The sequence below is a fragment of the Oncorhynchus keta genome, chromosome 6 (genome assembly GCF_023373465.1).
Source record: "Oncorhynchus keta strain PuntledgeMale-10-30-2019 chromosome 6, Oket_V2, whole genome shotgun sequence".
Lineage (NCBI taxonomy): Eukaryota > Metazoa > Chordata > Actinopteri > Salmoniformes > Salmonidae > Oncorhynchus > Oncorhynchus keta.
The window spans coordinates 21,409,325-21,430,783 of record NC_068426.1 but is presented as its reverse complement, the minus strand read 5'-3'; the positions used below and the strand labels follow the sequence as shown (position 1 = coordinate 21,430,783).

The 21,459-nt window shown below is 41.2% G+C and overlaps 1 long non-coding RNA gene across 1 annotated transcript; it reads left to right on the top strand.

Moving 5' to 3' along the window:
• The first annotated feature begins 16,153 nt into the window (after window positions 1–16,153).
• LOC118385658 (uncharacterized) lies at window positions 16,154–21,299 on the top strand. Its single transcript, XR_004826074.2, has 3 exons — window positions 16,154–16,343; window positions 20,350–20,407; window positions 20,810–21,299. It is a non-coding gene; the product is annotated as an uncharacterized LOC118385658 (long non-coding RNA).
• The last annotated feature ends 160 nt before the right edge of the window (window positions 21,300–21,459 follow it).

The following is a 21,459-nucleotide window of genomic DNA, read 5'->3' as shown; positions in this document are numbered from 1 at the left end:
CAGCATAAATACTGGAGGCTGAGGCAGGAGGGGTCAGGAGACACTGTGGGTAGAAGATGGAGTGGGTCGAGATTTTCAAGTTCCTTGGTGTCCACATGACCAACAAACTATCATAGTCCAAACACACCAAGACAGTGACGACAGCATCTTTTCCCCCTCAGGAGACTGAAAAGGCCAAGTCGCAGTTGCAAATGAGAACGTGTTTTCAACAAGCCTACCTGATAAATAAAGATTAAATAAAAAAATAAAATAAAAGATTTGGCATCGGTCCTCAGAGCCTCAAAATGTTCTACAGGTGCACCATTGAGAGCATCCTAACCGGTTGCATCACCACCTGGCATGTCAACTGCTCGGCATCTGACCACAAGGCGCTACAGAGGGTAATGCGTACAGCTCAGTACATCTCTGGGGCCAAGGTTCCTGACATCCAGGACCTATATACTAGGCGGTGTAAGAGGAAGGCCACAAAAATTGTCATAGCCTCCAGTCACTCAAATCATAGACTGTTCTCTCTGCTACCACACAGTAAGCGGTACTGGAGCGCCAAGTCTAGGACCAAAAGGCTCCTTAATAACTTCTGCCCCCAAGCCATAAGACTGCTGAACAACTAATGAAATTGCCACCCGGACTATTTACATTGACCCCCCTTTGCTAACCTGTACCCCCACACATTGACTCGGTACTGATACCCACTGTATATAGCCTCGTTGTCACGTTCTGACCTTAGTTCTTTTGTTATGTCTTTGTTTAGTATGGTCAGGGCATGAGTTGGGTGGGTTGTCTATGTTCCTTTTTCTATGATTTGGGATTTCTGTGTTTGGCCAGGTATGGTTCTCAATCAGAGGCAGCTGTCAATTGTTGTCCCTGATTGAGAACCATACTTAGGTAGCCTGGTTGTCCCTGATTGAGAACCATACTTAGGTAGCCTGGTTGTCCCTGATTGAGAACCATACTTACGTAGCCTGGTTGTCCCTGATTGAGAACCATACTTAGGTAGCCTGGTTGTCCCTGATTGAGAACCATACTTAGGTAGCCTGGTTGTCCCTGATTGAGAACCATACTTACATAGCCTGGTTGTCCCTGATTGAGAACCATACTTAGGTAGCCTGGTTGTCCCTGATTGAGAACCATACTTAGGTAGCCTGGTTTCACTTTTGAGTTGTGGGTGATTGTTTCCTGTTGGATGTTTGTTTCACATTTCAGGACTGTTTCCGTTTTCGTTTGTATCAGTCACTTTGTTGTTTTGTGTTCAGTTTTAATCAACTAAAATGGACACTTACCACGCTGCACATTGGTCCGACATCTCTTACTCCTCGTCAGAAGAGGACGAAAACCCTTACATTCGTTATTGTTATGTCATTTTCTTGTGTTACTTTTAGATTTAATATAATTACTTTAGTTTATTTAGTCAATATTTTCTTACATTTTTTTTCTTGAACGGCATTGTTGGTTAAGGGCTTGTAAGTAAGCATTTCAAGGTAAGTTGTTGAATTCTCAAAAGGCACCAAATTGGTGGAAAGACCTAGAGATATTCCAATTATGAGTCCTTTCTGTGTCATTCTCAAATGAGTCGCTGTGATAATGAATGAGGATCCATAATTAATCATTATATCTTAGGCAAATGAGAAAGAGTGTGATGGTAGGCTCAGAATTAATCGAAATCTGAAACTACTCAGCGTATTGATTCAAAGGCCAACACTGGAGTAGAGAAATAGGGGGATGAGTAACCTTAATTCTGAATTGATATCAGAACTGCCCTCCAATTCTAATGGCCTCATTTGTACTGTAAGAGGTCAGACTCACCGAGAAAACTGACAGCAGATGGGTACTTAGCTCAGTAGGAGGCCATTCCTTCTCTTGCTAAAACAAAAGATGTACATTCTGCATACCATCTTGGTACTGACGAACCTGACGTTTCTACTTGTAGAATCCCCACAACTTGTCTTTGAGCCAATCAGAGAGCACATATCCCAACATGGGAAAGCCAACAGGAGTGACAAGAAAAAGGAAAAGATATGGCACTTTTCCCAGTGTAATCCTCCCCTTTTTCATCATCAGAGTTATGGACTCGAGTCGCATGACTTGAACTCGAGTCTGACTCGAGTCAAATTTGATAGCAAATTTAAAAAATACTTGATTCTTGACATACTAGGGAATGATGACTTGAAATGATCTGACCATGTTTTGTCACTAATTATGTGGCACAGAGACTCCATGGATTACTCTCCACGCAGCCAGAGACAGTAGCTGCAGCATCACCTTTGCAAAAAAATACAAAAGTGCAACAGATTGGCTAGTGAATACACACTCGGCACTCAAATTGGACCAGCAAACTGTCATTCAACACAGGTCGGGTGAGCTGGTTAACAGATTGCTGTTTTAGTGTACAGCTATAGGATCAGGTGCTTCGTAAACGTCAAATTGTAGGGAGAGAGGACAGGGCCGGATTAAGAAATCAGGCCCCGCGGAAATCATATGGCCTTTTAAAAAACGGAATTCATGCAATTCTACATCATTTACATGATAAACATTTGCTGAATCTTTTTAAATACCACACAAATGATCTAAATGTGTGGCTACTCTGACACTGACAAACTGAGATCAAACAACAGCCCATGCCTATGAAGCGACACACAGATTGTACAATATTAGCAGGAAATATATATACTATAGGCTACTCACTCACCTAATGATGAAGATGAAGCCATAGGCTAGTACTCATGGTGATGGTTGATGCGCTTGTCTTGGCAATAGCCTATCTCAAGATGAGCTACTTTGAACACAATGTTGCTGTTCACTAAAATTGGGAGTTGTTGAAAAGAAAAATGTCTATTGGTTCTACAGACAGATGAGTCTCCTCTTTCAGCAGTAGACATTTGCTTTCTAAACTGTACGTTTTCTCCGCGAGATTGCATTTAGAAATCTGCCAAATGCAAACAGATAGCTGCATAATGGCTAAATTGCGTCCTTCCCGACTCTAGGCAACCGGCGACTGGCAAAATAAAGGAAACACTTGAGTAAACAAAGGATGCAAATAATATGTTATGGTGTGGGGTGCATTTTTCTTCGTGGTTTAGGTCCACTTGTAGAATCTATGACGAGGCGCATTGAAGCTGTTCTGTCAGCTCGTGGTAGCCAAACAACCTTTGCTGTTACCTTTATTTTGGCAGTTACCTGTATGTGTTTGTGATAAAATTTCATCAACAATAATGTTTTTGAAACTATTGATCTCTGTAGTTAAATTATGCTCTCTGATGTATTTTGAAAATTGAGAGCGAGCTCTTGTGGTCGGATAAAAAATGTAAAATAAACCTACTTTTTTACTTGTATTGTCTCTTGGGTCCCCTATGGACTTAGGCTCAGCCCCTGACTCACACAATTGACCAGTCACATGTATTTATTATACATTTTTTAAATTAATCAGTTACCCAATCAAGGCAGGGCCCCGCAGTAACCCACGTGTGCCCCCTACCTCTGCTCCTTCCCCATCTGACGATGAGCCGAGCGGCAGCTGGCTGTCTACATTGGTTGAAAGCGGGCTCCTGAATCATCCTGGGGTTGGTGGTTGCAGTAAAAAATATATATACTGTATAGGTATACTTTATATATTTCCTTTATTTATTTTTACCGGACCACCTCGATTCAGTCTTATGTAGCAAAATTTGAAATTGTGTTGTTTACATTTAATAAAAGTAGAGACCGAGCTAGAAAATGGTATAACTTAGGTACACTGCAGTTGAAGAACAATGGGAAAGTAATTCTGCTTTGAAAGTTGATAAATGTGTGACCCCACTTTTGAGAAAATGGCCCTTGAATGTTTTGGTACACCTACTGTCGAGCTCTTCTTTGTCCACACCCATTCAGCATCATTCACACAATCTTAAACCTTAGTCCAACCCATCGGTTTAAGAATTCATGTGTGAGGTCAATTGCTAAACAAAGGTTTCAAGACTAAAAGTGGCCTACAATGAGGAAAACCACCAGGAAAAGAACCCCACTTTATTTAGTCCTGTTGGCATCCAAAGTTATCCAACTTTATTAAACACTTGAAGGTAAGGATGACAACAGTGGTGCAGTCTACGGTGTTACGGATACCACTTATTATTGATATCTACATAGCGCATTGATGTGAATCACACTGCTGCTCTCTCATTTAGCTACTTGTGTCTAACGGATTGTGGTTGTTGTGGTTGTTGTGGATGGCTGTTCACAAATCTAAATGTGTATTTGAACCCAATAATGGTTGAATTCAAGAAGTTTAAGGTGCCTATCAATTGTTTTTGAAACCAGTGGACAGCCAGAGAAAATGTTCTCTTGCCACAGCTGCATAGTGCAGATCCCAGCGAATGGAATAAAAGTGGGTATTTTTTTGCTCAGTATAATTCATGCTGATAAACAAAATATCCATAGGCCTAATGGACACGTGCTCAAATCCGTACACTTTTGACAGACTTAAAGGGGCGATCTGTAGTTGCTACATCAATTTTTTGACATTTGAAATGTATTCAGTACCAATCAAAAGTTTGAACACACCTACTCATTCAAGGGTTTTTCTTAATTAAAGAGACAACACTGAACAGAACTAAACAAAACAAACCGTAAAGTAACATGGCTAGTGCAGAACAAGCAACTAAAATAGAATAACAACCCACAAAATAACCAAGGAATATCACTACCTAAATATGGTTCCCAATCAGAGACAACGATAAACAGCTGCCTCTGATTGAGAACCAATCTAGGCAACCATAGACATATAAACACCTAGACTAGCGAAACCCATAGACATACAAAAACTCATAGACATACAAAAACTAAACAAACCAACCTTGTCACACCCTGACCTAACCAAATAATAAAGAAAACAAAGATAAGTAAGGTCAGGGCATGACAGAATGAGAGGACCCTGCAGTGTCACAGAGCTTTTTCATGCGCGTGACCGAGAGAGTGGCTTTCTTGTTTACCTTTTATATTGACAACGTTATTGTCCGGTTGAAATATTATCAATTATTTAGGCTAAGGACCTGAGGATTGAATATAAACATCGTTTGACATGTTTCTATGAACTTTACGGATACAATTTGGATTTTTTTTGTCTGCCTGTTGTGACTGCGTTTGAGCCTGTGGATTACTGAAGAAAACGTGTCAACAAAATGGTCTTTGGATATAAATAGAGACTTTATCGAACAAAACAAACATTTATTGAGTAAATGAATGTCTCCAGAGTGCAACCATATGAAGATCATCAAAGGTAAGTGAATCATTTTCTCTATTTCTGACTTGTGTAACTCTTCTACTTGGCTGGTTACTGTTTTGTAATGATTTTTCTGCTGGGCGATGTTCTCAAATAATCGTAAGGTATTCTTTCGCCGTAAAGCCTTTTAAAAATCTGACAACGTGGTTGGAATCACAAGAAGTTCATCTTTAAACCTATGTAAAATACTTGTATGTTTTCAGAATTTTTATAATGAGCATTTCTGTATTTGAATTTGGCGCTCTGCAATTTCACTGGATGTTGGCCAGGTGGGACGCTAGCGTCCCACATACCCTAGTGAGGTTAAACAGGAGACAAAAGGCTGTGAGATATAGGTTTAATTCTGGACACATGATAGGTGGATTATATATAGAGGGTAAGGAAGACGAACAGCAGAAGGGCTAAGGATCTTGGAGATGGGGAAAGGGCCGATAAAATGGGGGGACAGTTTGCAGAACTCTACCCGGAGGGGCAGATCACGATTGGACAGCCATACCCTCTGCCTGAGACGGTAGCGGGGAGCGCGGGTCCGGTGGCGGTCCGCCTGTCGTCAGGTACCTGGAGGTGGTCTTGAGAAAAACATCCCGGGCTCTCTTTCAGGTACATCAAAAGTGACGGATGAACACTTGGGCAGAAGGTGGGCTGACCTCTGCCTCTTGCTCTGGGAAGAGCGGGTGCTGATAACCTAGGGAACACTCAAATGGCGATAGGCCCGTAGCAGAACAGGGAAGGGTGTTGCGAGCATTTTCCACCCACAAGAGTTGCTGGCTCCAGGTGGTGGGATTAGTGGAGACGAGGCAGCGAAGAGTTGTCTCCAGGTCCTGATTGGATCGCTCAGACTGGCTTTTGGACTGGGGATGAAAACCAGAGTACAGGCTATCCGACGACCCAATAAGGGTGCAGATCGCCTTCCGGGACGGGCCGAGAACTGGGGATGGCTATCAGAGACCATATCGACAGGCAGTTCATGGATCCGGAAGACGTGCTGCACCATGAGCTGGGTCATCTACTTACAGTTGAAGTCGGAAGTTTACATACGCCTTAGCCAAATATATTTAAACTCAGTTTTTCACAATTCCTGACATTTAATCCTAGTAAAAATTCCCTTTTATTTCTTTCATCACATTCCGTGTGGGTCATAAATTTACATACACTCAATTAGTATTTGGTAGCATTGCCTTTAAATTGTTTAACTTGGGTCAAACGTTTCGGGTAGCCTTCCACAAGCTTCCCACAATAAGTTGGGTGAATTTTGTCCCATTCCTGACAGAGCTGGTGTAACTGAGTCAGTACTATTGCGTGGTACCTTAGGGCATTTGGAAATTGCTCCCAAGGATGAGTGGTTCCATTTTAGGACCACTATTGTTTTCACTATATATTTGACATCTTGGTTTTGTCACTCGGAAACATAATGTTAACTTTCACTGCTATGTGGATGACACACAGCTGTACATTTCAATGAAACATGGTGAAGTCTCAAAATTGCCCTCGATGGAAGACTGTGTTTCAGACGTAAGGAAGTGGAAGGCTGCAAATGTTCTACTTTTAAACTCAGACAAAACAGATATGGTGGTCTAGGTCCCAAGAAACAAAGATATCTTCTGTTGAATCTGACAATTAATCTTTATAGTTGTACAGTCGTCTCAAATAAACTGTGCAGAACCTCGGCGTTACTCTGGACCCTGATCTCTTTTTTGACGAACATATCAAGACTGTTTCATGGACTGCTTTTTTCCATCTACGTAACATTGCAAAAATCAGAAACTTTCTGTCCAAAAATGATGCAGAAAAATGTATCCATTCTTTTGTCACTTCTAGGTGAGACTACTGCAATGCTCTACTTTCCGGCTACCCAGATAAGGCTTCAGTTAGTGCTAAACACGGCTGCTAGAATCTTGACGAGATCCAAAACATTTGTACATATTACTCCAGTGCATCCTGTTAAGGCAAGGCTTATTAAGGTTTAACTGCTAACCAACCATTACATGTGTAACATTCGTCTGATGAAGAAGGATCGGACCAAAGCGCAGCGTGGTAAGTGTTCATGATTTTTATTAACACTGAACACTAGAACAAAATAACAAAGTGCGAAACGAAACCGAAACAGTCCTGTCAGGTGCAGAACACTAAACAGAAAACAACTACCCACAAAACACGGGTGGGAAAAAGCTACCTAAGTATGGTTCCCAATCAGAGACAACGATAGATAGCTGTCCCTGATTGAGAACCATACCCGGCCAAAACATAGAAAACTGAACATAGAATGCCAACCCTGCCCAAACCAAAATAGAGACATAAAGTGCTCTCTAAGGTCAGGGCGTGACAACATGGGCTTGCTCCTACCTATCTTTCCGATTTGGTCCTGCCGTACATACCTAAACATACGCTACATTCACAAGGCGCAGGCCTCCTTACTGTCCCTAGAATTTCTAAGCAAACAGCTGGAGGCAGGGCTTTCTCCTTTTTACCCATGTGAGAGACGCAGACTCGGTCTCAACCTTTCAGTCTTTAGTGAAGACTCATCTCTTCAGTGGGTCATATGATTGAGTGTAGTCTGGCCCAGGAGTGTGAAGGTGAACGGAAAGGCTCTGGAGCAACGAACCGCCCTTGCTGTCTCTGCCTGGCCGGTTCCTCTCTCTCCACTGGGATTCTCTGCCTCTAACACTATTACAGGGGCTGAGTCACTGGCTTACTGGTGCTCTTCCATGTCATCCCTAGGAGGGGTGCATCAATTGAGTGGGTTGAGTCACTGACGGGATCTTCCTGTCTGGGTTGGCGCCCCCCCCCCTTGGGTTGTGCAGTGGCGGAGATCTTTGTGGGCTATACTCGGACTTGTCTCAGGATGGTAAGTTGGTGGTTGAAGATATCCCTCTAGTGGTGTGAGGGCTGTGCATTGGCAAAGTGGGTGGGGTTATATCCTGCCTGTTTGGCCCTGTCCGGGGGTATCGTCGGACAGCAGGAGAGGTAGATATACTCTGAATGATCGGCTATGAAAAGCCAACTGACATTTACTCCTGAGGTGCTGACCTGTTGCACCCTCGACAATCACTGTGATTATTATTATCTGACCCTGCTGGTCATCTATGAACATTTGAACATCTTGGCCATGTTCTGTTATAATCTTCACCCGGCACAGCCAGGAGAGGACTGGCCACCCCTCATAGCCTGGTTCCACTCTTGGTTTCAACCTAGGTTCTGGCCTTTCTAGGGAGTTTTTCCTAGCCACCGTGCTTCTACACCTGCATTGCTTGCTGTTTGGGGTTTTAGGCTGGGTTTCTGTACAGCACTTTGAGATATCAGCTGATGTAAGAATCCATTTGATTTGAATACATTTGATTTGATGAACCAGACTTGTGGACGTCCACAATTTCTTTTCTGAGGTCTTGGCTAATTTCTTTTCATTTTCCCATGATGTCAAGCACTGATTTTGAAGGTAGGCCTTGAAATACATCCACTGGTACACCTCCAATTTATTCAAATGATGCCAATTAGCCTATCAGAAGCTTCTAAAGCCATGACATAATTTTCTGGAATTTTCCAAGCTGTTTAAAGGCACAGTCAACTTAGTGTATGTAAACTTCTGACCCACTGGAATTGTGACACAGTGAATTATATAATAATAATAATCTGTCTGTAAACAATTGTTGGAAGAATAACTTGTGTCGTGCACAAAGTAGATGTCCTAACCAACTTGCCAAACTATAGTTTGTTAACAAGAAATTTGTGGAGTGGTTGAAAAATGAGTTTTAATGACTCTAACCTAAGTGTATGTAAACTTCCGACTTCAACTGTAGCTGAGAGCAATTTAGGAAGGGAATTAAATGCGCAGCTTAGGAAAACCGGTCCACCACCGTAAGGATGGTTGTATTGCCATCAGACAGCGGGAGGCCTTTAACCAAGTCCAAGAATATATGGGACCAGGGGCGGTGAGGGACAGGAAGTGGATGTTTTCAAAGGTTCCCAATAGGAAAACCCTTGTGTTAACTCTTTTTGGTCCCAGGTAGAACTCTTTTGGGTTCCATGTAGAACCCTTTCCACAGAGGTTTCCACCTGGAACCAAGAGGGGTTCTGCCTTGAACCAAAACATTTTAATCAAAGGGTTCTCCTATTGGGACAGCTGAAAATGTAAGGACCGATGCTGGAGATGAGAAGCAGGTACGGGGAGTCAACATTTATTCAGGAACAGACAGGTTACAAAACAGGAACAGCATCAGCACACGGGTAAACAACGAAAAACTACAATTAATTCTGAAGCGGGGAACAGAGCGGGGAGGTAATGACAAAGGTGATTAAATCCAGGTTCAGTCCAATAACCGCTGATGCGTGTGACGGGGGGGCAAGGTGTGCTTAATGATGGTGGCAGGAGTGCGTAATGCTGGGGAACCTATCGCCTTCGAGCGTCAGGGAGGGGGAGCAGGAGCAGGCGTGACAGAAAACCCCTTTTGGAACCCTTATTTCTGAGAGTGTACAGCCGTTTAGTGAGAGCTCCATTTGCCTATGTGTGAAAGCCCTTCTTATCCACTGTGTGGAGAAGATAAGACAGATATTCCTGTAATGCCATCAGCTCTGTATTGTGTTGCAGTCATTGTGTTCTCGTCCTACTCATGCATCTGATACAGCCTGAATAGAGCATTCACTCCCAGTCAATCATTACTATCCTACCTGTATGTTCAAACTAATCAGCACAACCACGTACAGTATGTCATAGCAGCACTGGGGGGAAACATCATGAATACAGAGTTTCCCATTCACTCTGAATTTAGTATAGTGAAAGGAGAATGTTTGGTTAGATTGGTCATGATGAAGAGTGAGTATTTCTAAACCTGGTCAATGAATGCTGAGTGGGAGGCTGAGGGCTGCAGAGCACTCAGTAACACTGAGCCCTCCTAACTAAGAAGAAAGTGAGAGAGTTACTCAGCAGGGAATAGTTTCACAGTCCAAAGTAATTTAATCTGTTTCAATTGGAGATCTAGAACATCATTTAAATAATGTGCTCCCAAATTAGAAATGTTATGTGCTCAAGGCATTGAATTACTAGTAACAGATACAAGGTGCACATCATTTGAGTGTTAGGAAGATACTCCTGAGATTAATTGTAAGCTTTTAATGAAATGTCAACCGTACCAAATTTCAACTGTTTATGCTTTCATGTACAAGACTTGAGATTTAACTAAAACTTTAGTTTTAACTATACTTTGTGAAAATATATATATTTTCTTCCAGGTGTCACACCCTGGCTATAGATAGGCTTTTATTCTCTATTTTGTTTAGGCCAGGGTGTGACTAGGGTGGGCATTCTATGTTAATTTTCTATGTTGTTTGGCCGTGTGGTTCTCAATCAGAGGCAGCTGTCTATCGTTGTCTCCGATTGAGAACCATACTTAGGTAGCTTTTTCCCAGTGGGTTTTTGTGGGTAGTTGTTTTCTGTCTGCACCAGACAGAACTGTTTCGGTTTCGTTCGGTCTCTTTGTTATTTCAGTGTTCAGTTTAATGAAACCATGAACACGTACCACGCTGCATCTTGGTCCTCTCCTTCCAACAGCCGTCACACCAGGGGAACAAATAGTTACTTTGGCGGTGACTACAACTATTTGAATAGAGATCTTAGAAATCAACTACTTATTAAAAATATATATATTTCAATACAGATCTTAGGACGTGACTACTTTTCTGAAAAAATTGGATTGGCTGCCATCAACTAATGGAAGGGCTGTGTCTGGAACTTCATATTGAAGATAGAAAGAGACTGAAGAGATCACATAATCTCCTATACTATTCCAGTCTATCGATTCGTACAGATGAGTATAAATACTTTTTGATGCTCAACTACTGCATGACTCTTTCAACATGCCACTGAAAAGGTCAAAAGCTGCAATACATTTTATGATCGCTGAAAATACCGCAGAATAGAACAAAGCCATTTGCAAACATTGCAAACAGCAAGTTGGACACACACTATACCATCTTTAAAGGTATAGTTTTCTCAGAATACAGACTGACATGATTTCCCACCTACCTGGCTGTAGTTGATTTCAAGATGGCAGTTTTGGGATATTTAGTTTCCTTTGGACACTTAATAGCCATATTTTGCTACTGTTATTTTTCTCAGTAACATTAAACTGTTCTTGTGCCTGTGTAATAAAACTAACATTTTATTAGCATGTTGTTACATAATACTTTTGTAATTGCATTTTAATCGCATAGCAATTAGCTGAGAGTGTTTAACTACTGTACACGAGGAATAGTGACAATTCCTTATTTCACTTATGAAATAACTACATTATAAAGCAATTTTCAAAGTCTAATGTACCAACAATTTTGCTATTATAATAATCAAAGTTAATATACATGTATAAGAACTTGATGTCAAGGTATTACCTCATTATGAATATATATTTCTTAAATATATATTTTTTTGTAATTTTGAAGCTGCTAAAGTGAACTACTCTAATGTAGAGGTGATTCCATGTCCTTCAAGTATTTCATTATAAGCTATAGGCCACATTAAGATTCATATCTAAGAGCCCTCCAAACCATGTGTTTATGATAACATATTTAGACTAATTCAACTAACTGTTGTAGTTTTTGGTTCTTCATCAAATATTTGTCAGCGATTAAATCAATATTTTTGGTTTATATTAAAATAATTTGCATAATATATTAAAGTACCTTCAAATATTATTTGATTTTCTGATACCTATATTGGGATATCAAAGAAAATTGTAGGCTTTTAGTTGAATCTCAATATAAACTATATTTGACTACCTTGAATATTTGGAAAGTTCATATTTTCAAATAAACTACAAATGACAACACTTTTCTGCTCAGGTTTTTCATGTACTGTTGCTCTGGCTCTGTATAAACTCTTGGTCTTGGGAAACTAAAAACATGCATCATTATCCTGAACTTGGTGTGATCTTTCTCTATTGTCTGTAATTTGACAAATAAATAGAAACATGTCTTTCATCAAAGAACCAAACGCACAAATTAAATGTGTGAAGTGTGTCTTATTTCTTTGACGTTGAATTTTTGTGGGGGGAAATGACATTTAGCAAAGTGAAAGGAAGGATGGTTATCAGCACAACAAGCTCTGCAGGATGTCAAGACAGCCTGCGGGACATTTGTTCCAACGCTAGCTTGTCCTTTTAATCAAAGTTGTTTTATCACAGGAAGTAGAGATAGAACAAGAATGTTTTCTGACTTTATTGTCTGTTCTGTTGCATAATTCAGGCATTGAGAAATATCTTAATGAGATTTCTCCTCATTGTCAGGCTCGTCCTGAGTTAAATGAGGGATCCATCTGCAGCAGAGAGATAGAGCTGTGCCTCATCTACAAGGAAGACCACAGGGGTCTTCCTATGCAGGAAGGCAACAACTACAGGGAAGATACTTTCTAAGGAAGTGAAAATCACCAGTTTTATTGTCTTTTTTAGGCAAATCAGTTTATTGTTAGAATACTATTTGCATATCTATTATTGAGAAATTACCATTCCTTTCATAAACAGTTCTGTCACATCACCTCTGTTTTAATTCATGCAGGAAAAGTGATAATCTAACGCGAAGACATAAAAAGAACCCCATATGCTGTTCATAAACTGTTATCCCTGCCTGTTAAGTTGATTGTCCAAGTCAAGTCTCAAGCATGATATCAGAGATCAGACTCAAGTCTTTGCACTGCAGATGATGCAAGACTTTGAATCCCCTATCTTTGATTGCCAGAATGTTAGTGCAGAGCTATACTGTTTTTACCATTACAATCTGTTTCACAATATTAGTGACAATTTTATTTTCCAACACTTGGTGAAGCAGAGAGAGGAACATTCTCCATGTGAGCTAATTAAAGATTGTTTATTTTCCCCCACTGTCTGATAAACACCCCTCGCTCTTTTTAATAGCTTGGAAACAGAGCGTGATTAAAATATAGCCCCTCAGGGTGACCAAACATGAAGCAGGGCCACCACTTCCACCCAGACAGATCATCATGTGTAATGGATATGGAAACCAAAAAACGTCCCAGAAAATACATTAAAGAAGGCTGGGCTGGACATACCAATGGCACCTCAGTACCTCCAGGCTCTGATCAGGCCCTACACCCAAACAAGGGCACTGCGTTCATCCACCTCTGGCCTGCTCGCCTCCCTACCACTGAGGAAGTACAGTTCCCGCTCAGCCCAGTCAAAACTGTTCGCTGCTCTGGCCCCCCAATGGTGGAACAAACTCCCTCACGACGCCAGGACAGCGGAGTCAATCACCACCTTCCGGAGACACCTGAAACCCCACCTCTTTAAGGAATACCTAGGATAGGATAAAGTAATCCTTCTCACCCCCCTTAAAAGATTTAGATGCACTATTGTAAAGTGGCTGTTCCACTGGATGTCATAAGGTGAATGCACCAATTTGTAAGTCGCTCTGGATAAGAGCGTCTGCTAAATGACTTAAATGTAAATGTAAATGTAATGGGGACAATGAATGACAGATCTAAGATGTAATGTAACATTTCGATATGGGCACACCCAGCACCCAAGAAAATGTATCTATGGGTGTAAAAAATGTCCAACCCTAGTCATAATTGTTACTCACTCATCATTTAAAATACGGGTTACAGACTGCACAAAATATCAATAGGCCTATCCATAAAAAAAAATCTAAATTCAACTTCATCATTGTACACAGCTCACATATATTGAACCACTCCTACCGCTGGAAAGTAATTCTCCAGACAAAGGGGGATGAATCTGTTGTTGTTACGGGAGTGATAAACGAGAAGCCTCCCTAAGACCCACATTCATGACAATAGCTCTAAAGGATGTCGCCTGCTAGTTCAACAAAGTACTGTGTGTGTGAGAAATTGAATTAGATGGAAAGGGAGTTCTGAGAAGAGCTGCCAGTCAGAGCTCTGACAAGCACACAGGAGAGTATGGATCCTTTATTAGTTGTGTTCCCAACTCCTTAATGAAATGGAAGAGGATGAGAGGGCAACACCTCAAGAGCTGCCTCAGGTGACGATAAGTAATTTAGATATCTGTCTGTGTATATTTTTTATATTTTTTATGGACCTTAACTTCCATTGTTAATGGCATGGATGTCATTTGGTTTGGTTCGCTGGTGTGAACTATGAAGGTGAGTTAACATTGGAAGTGTGAATGAGAAGATGTGAGTTCTAATAAAGGATAATATCACACTTCCATGATATTATGCAGCAAGAAAATCAAACAACAATCAAATCAATAGTGTTGATTCATATTATTTCCCCCTCAGTCTCGTACCTTACCTTCCACGGAGCTATCCTGTATGCCTTCTAACTATTGCCTTCTGTCATTTTCATGATTGGGTGAGTTAAAAAAAAATCTGAACTGACATTTAGAAATGTCAATAGCACTCACTCCCCACAGGCAAAATTAAATCTTGATGGAAACGACTAGGTGATGAAAAGCTTTAACTTGTTATGAAGTAAAATCACAGGAACTTTGAACGATCTCCCCTATCTAACATGCAGTTCAAGCTAGAGCTGTGTGTGTCGTGACACAGTCTAAGCAGTTGAGAGGAGTAGATTCTAAAACCAATATAATGATCACATTTTTAGCATGAACTCTTCCTCATGAAAATGTGCTTTATGGAATGTTTTCCACCTGGGAAGAAAATGGATGGGTACCTGGATGTCCTTAGAGAATGCAGGAATTATAGACTTGGGAGTGAGTGGAGCTAAGGGCAGGATCCTGACCTGCACGCTTAGTGGGTAAAGCATGGCTTTAACAGCATGTTGATTGTAAAAGCAGTTCAGAACTATGAAGTTATGTGCTACCCGTATTTCACACACACACACACACACACACACACACACACACACACACACACACACACACACACACACACACACACACACACACACACACACACACACACACACACACACACGTCACGCTGTGAAATATACACTGGCAGGAGTTGTTATTAATCAGCAGCATTTTCCATCTGTAAGTTCAGGCTTGCATAAATGGCTGGATTCAGATATTTTGAATTTAATCAGGGAACAAAGGTTATGAATACACCATGACAATAACACAAGCAGCACTGCTGCAGCTTTCAGCTAACCTTTTCTAATATGCATCCATTTCCTTTCAGGAAATAGTTGTCGTTTACAGCTTCCCGTGAATTAATCAAGTGCAGTCAAACAATGTATTGTGTTCCTCTGTTTTCCGACATTCAGAACAGATCAGTAGGTATGGAACAAGTGATGGAACGCAGATGATTAGGGGTAATACCACGATAATGGAATAACGCTGAGACTTTGAAATAAATGTTTTTTGTTTGGTATACATTATAAAGTGAAAATCTGAGTCTCAGCGTAGTTCCGTTACCGTGGAATTGCCCTTAAAATGTCCAAGTGACATTTTTAATCACTGTGCAGGAACAAATGGCAGACTTCTACAGAAGCATGCAGAGTAAACTATGTAAAAGCATTACATTGTTTTTATCCAAATAAAAATATAGTAATTTTAAAGTTTTATTACCTAAACTTACCTAATTCCATTAAGGACATACAGTATGGACCTATGTATTAGCATCATAAAACTATTCAGATTGCATTAGTTTTCATAATCAAATGATAAACAACTCTCGAAATATCAGTGGATTATAGTATTTCTGTATAATTAAGTCCCCAAGGAACTGTATGAGGTCCAGTGTCAAGTTCTGACCTTTATTTTCCTTTGTTTTGTCTTTATTTAGTATGGTCAGGGCGTGAGATGGGGTGGGCAGTCTATGTTTTGTGATTCTATGTTTGGTTTTTGTTTCGGCCTGGTATGGTTCTCAATCAGAGGCAGGTGTCGTTAGTTGTCTCTGATTGAGAATCATACTTAGGTAGCCTGGGTTTCACTGTTGGTTTGTGGGTGTTTGTGCCACACGGGACTGTTTCGGCTTGGTTTAGTTCATGTTATCGTTCATTGTTTTGTATTTCATAGTGTTCAGGCTTTTTCTTATTAAAATTCGTCATGAACACTTACCACGCCGCATCTTGGTTCGATCCTTACTCCTCTTCAGACGAAGAGGAGGAAATCTGCCGTTTACATCCAGTCACTCACCTCAGCCAGAGGTAAGAAACCCATTCTGTCCTCTGGCCCTGCCGCTTTGCAGTGTTCACAGGTATACCTGGTGGGCCTGCCCTGAGGAGAGGTCAGGGAAGGGGGCAGCGCCGTACTGACTCTCCTGGCCGGGAGCCACTGATAACATGGGAAAGACAAACAGAGATGGGTTGGAAAGGTGCTGATGGGACATAACTTAGTAATTTGGATAAGGAAAGACAGGGAATTGGGAATAGCATTCTTAAATCTATATTCAAATGAGAAAATCTCTATAACACAGTGTAGGCAATGCGGTGGTGACGTGTGTGTGTGTGTGTGTGTGTGTGTGTTGTACACATGCATGTGTAAACACTCTCTGTGGGGGGATTCTTCTGTGTGTTTATGTGAGCCTCACACTGGAGCCTCCTGATAAGGACCACTGTGTGTTCCGTAGTTAGGTGGGGTGCATCAAATTTCTATGTGTTATCTGGAGGGACCCGGTAAACTCCTCAGGCCTTGATGTTCATTCCCAGTAATGATGGGGGACTAATTACTGATCACACTCTGCTGATTGAGCATCGTTGACAAATACCTTATTTTACCCTCAGCCTCCACCATCCCTCCTCACTCCATCCCTCCTTAACCCATCCATCCTCACCCCATCCATCCTCACCCCATCCATCCTCACTCCATCCATCCCTCCTCACTCATGGTGACCGCACTCAATGCCACCATGGCATATCTGTGTCCATTAATTATAATTTACCGATAAACCACAAGCCCATGACTGAACATATTGCTTTAAGTTTCCCAGTGTGAGGGATACGGTAGAAGTGCATCAGCATGTCTATCTCTTGGAAAAGCCCCCAAGTGTTCCAAGAGAGATGAGAATAAACCCTGAGAGTGCTTCAGCTCTCATTCTCCTTATCCCATATCATCTGCTCAGCTCTTCTCAAAACATATTATCCTGGAATACATCCCTGGACTCTGAAACATTCCTTATCAAGCCAGACAGGGTTCAGCTTGAGATACTGTAGCACAGTGTTGAACAACGCACATACAACACATAATACTTACAGATAAATGGAGGGGGAAGATTTAGGCAGGAGAGAGAAAGATAAATGTTTCCTAATGTTTCCCTTGTTTATTTTCCTTTTGTTTATTGTCTATTCCATTTGCTTTGGCAATGTAAACATGTTTCCCATGCCAATAAAGCCCATTGAATTGAGAGAGCGAGACAGAGAGAGCGAGCTTGCAAGACGGATAGTGGGGCTGTGTCTGCCTTCCCTGACCTTGCACTCTCATCAGACATCCCTCCTGCTCTCCCTCCTCCACCTTTGTACTGAGGGCAAACATTGTGCCAAGCCAGAAATACAATGGCACTTTGTCAGATTCGCTAATTGATTAATTGGCCCAAACCAGTGGCCATTTATTAGACCCCCCTCCCTCTCCTTCTCTCTGTCTCTGTGCCCCCAGCCTGCTCTCTGTTAACTGCTCTACACCCAGCCCACACCCCTTCACATATCACTGCAGTATGATCCCCTGGTTTAAGTGAAAGTGATGATGACTGCAGGCCCACTGTGGACACAGCAGGACCCTCCAAGCTAAAGTGTCCCGATCAATCACAGGCCTATCTGGGACACGCTGCTCCAAAGATATCAGAGGGGATATAAGACACTCCTCTACTGCTATAGACACAAAACAAACAAGCACGGAATATGATAACTTTGTTCCAACATCTGATGGACAGGCAAAAACACACAATAGTTATCTTTCATATAGTATGCAAACACCACATTATAGCATATTGGGTTGGTTGCCACTAGGCACTATGATAAACTGGACCTGGATAGATGGGATACAAATGCAACACAGCAATAATAAAGTTATAGAGTGCTCAGTAGTACCAAACCAAAATCCAAAGCCAGTGCCATACATAGACACACACTGATTTATGGGTCTGGAGGGAATGTTCCACTGCATAAAGCATCTTTGCTAGACCAGTCAGAAGCTTGTCACCCAGAGGAAGAGCACTTGAGCACTGTGGAACAATGCTACTAATTTATATCACCAAGAGGACCATTAATGAAAACAGGTTGTGGGCTTAGTTAACCAATTAATGCCCTCAACAATGAATAATGTTAGCTTTTGAAAATAATGTAGTTTTTGCATTGCCCTGAGTTCGCAATCTTTAATCACACACATTAAATGAGGACATTAAATGGAGTCGTTGCAATCCACCATCACAAATGTGCAATAGACAGAAATTACTCATGCAAAATGTCTGACAGACACATGAAAAATAAACGTTTTTCATGTCCACCCTATGATTTTGTATACAGTGAATTTCAGTCAAAGATGAAGGCAGTAGTAGGTATGACAGAAACGATAGGAGGGAGGTTTGTCAGGGAGGATGGGTGGGCGTACCGCAAAGGTCTAGCAACCCAAATATTGCGAGTTTGAATCGCATGATGGAACCTTTTAACTAATTAGCAGCATTTCAAATACTTAGCCAGCATGTTAACTAAACCTTACCCTACCCCTTAACCCCTAACCCTAACCCCCTAACCCTAACATTAACCGCTAGCCTAGCTACAAATTGGAATTCTTTATGAAGAAAATCGTGTAATATGAAGAAAAAATGTAATGAGTAATTTCTGTCTATTTCACGATAATCTGTAATAGTGTTTTGCACAATTTGTAGAGGATTTAATTAATAAGGAAGGCCACAGGATTGTGGTGCCAGGCTGCATTTGACCCTGGGCGACATATTTGAGGAGATAAGAACATTATTGAAATATCGGAGAGTGAACAGAGTGCTCCATCGTTGAGATTTATGCCCAGACTAGAGTGCCTTTCAATCTAAACAGCCTTAGGTCTAGTGGTATTTCTCGTGAGCCATTTCTTTGTTATATATTTGCACATTTAAAAAAATAAGACATGAAGACATGAAATAGTGTAATTTCATAATTTACGTTCTAAATTGAAAGGCGGGTGTAACATTCCAGTCTCCCTATCTGAGCTCTGTACACCTCCAGAATAGAGCAGCCATGTCTTCTTATCTTATTAACCGTCGTTGAGCAGAGGGCTCTGGCGCTATAGACGACAACAATACGGCTCTGTCTTACTAGGATCCCTGTTGACCTGCCGTCTAATGGAACGCTGTCAGAGTCCAATGAACAGAGCTGCCAGAGGAGAGGAAAGCATCACAGGAGAGCCTGAAGACACACCCCTGACACTTAAATTATGATTCTATTTTTGGAAGGAAAACCTGTCTGAACACACAACTGAAGTCAGGCAAGTCACCTAGCTCTTGACAGAGTTTGAAATTAAGAAGAACACATCTTAAGAGTTATGCGTACGCCATTTATTGTACTTCAAACACAACACAATTTATAGTATAATGTATTCTGTTATTGTGATCTAAAGTAATTTCATGGACACCCATGAATAGAAACTGCTTATAGATTAGGGACTGTTTGTGCAGCTCCCTGTTGTGCAATAGTTTGATTATGTTGAACAATTTGTTGCCTCACTTTTACAATATAGCTCCATTTATAGACCTTTAGGGAAAAACGCCAAACAATCCCTTTCCAGTTCTCTGTGACGGGCTAACATGCTACCTAGCTCTCCAGTGCAGTGCTCTGATCTGTGGAGTGAACTCTTACCACATGGCTGGTTAGCTGATAGCCCCAGAGTGGAAGGTTTATGGAGTCATTAGTAAGGTTTTCATATGTCTCTGCCTGCTGTTAATTACCGGAGAGTTAATGGCCATGTCCGTCCAGTGGAGAGAGGCGGAGGAGAGGGGGACAAGTGAGATGTTCATCCATGTAGTCTCATTAATATTTGGAGAGGCTCCCCCTTCCCTTATTGACTCATCATGGGGAGAGTGGAACACACTGCTCAGCGTTCTGTGGCGCTGGAGGTCAGTGTGGCGTCCACCTGTGTGTTTGTCTCATGTCGATGTTTCAACATGGTATGATAATGCACCCTCGTGGCTGTCGTCATGGTAATGATGACATTTTGTTTTGTTTTCAGACCAATGAGATGGTGTTATGATCACATGTAGCTGCTTACAACGGCATTTGCCGAAGATGTAAGTAATGCACAGCAATGCACAGCAATGCACAGCTTATCTAGGGAAATTAGCTGTACAAGCCACACCATTCTCCTCTCAAGGCCCTTTTCCAGCTAATTAAACAGGTATCAGCTGGACAGAGAACGAGAATCAACCTGCTGCGTATGTCAGAAAATATACTGCACTGTCAAACAAGGGAATGGTTAGATAACTGGGACCATTATTTACATCCTCTGTAATATGCTGAAATGGTCAGGATAGCATTTTTATTCTAATTAAAAAACAGTTTACACACATCTCTCTTAACATAATGCTGTTATGGTTGTTTTGTCAGACAGTGAGGAAGCACCAGGTGATGTTTTCCTCTGTGTGCCTGTTTGCTTGTCTACCAGCAGTCTCTGTGGTGTTTTTCTATTTCAGGTCTGAAAGGTTTCAGAGAAAGGCCCAGTATGAGGAGGTCTGTGGTGCAATCAATTCCATGATGGGTCTATGACAACCACACAAAGGTACAGACAGGATAGCCACTGGTTCACCTACAAACTGCCTTCCACCTCTCATTTTCCAAAAGCAAAACAAGTGCTGGGAGTTGAATTTGTTATATTTCTCTCTCTCTCTCATAACTATTGACTATTTCCACATGTTTTGTGTTACAGCCTGAATTTAGAATGTATTACATTTAGATTATTTTATCACTGGCCTACATACAATACCCCATAATGTCAAATTAATAAAACATGAAAAGCTGAAATAAGTATTCAACCACTTTGTTATGGAAAGCCTAAAATAAGCTCAGGAGTAAAAATCTGTGTGCAATGATAGTGTTTAACATGAATTTTGAATGACTACCTCATCTCTGTACCCCACACATACAATTATCTATAAGGTCCTTTAGTCAAACACAAATTCAACCACAAAGAACAGCAAGGTTTTCCAATGCCTCACAAAGGGCACCTATTGGTAGATGGGTAAAAAAAAACAAAAAAAGCAGACACTGAATATCCCTAGAGGAAAACTCAGGATGGATCAACATTGAAGTGACTCTACAATACTAACCTAAATGACAGGGTGAA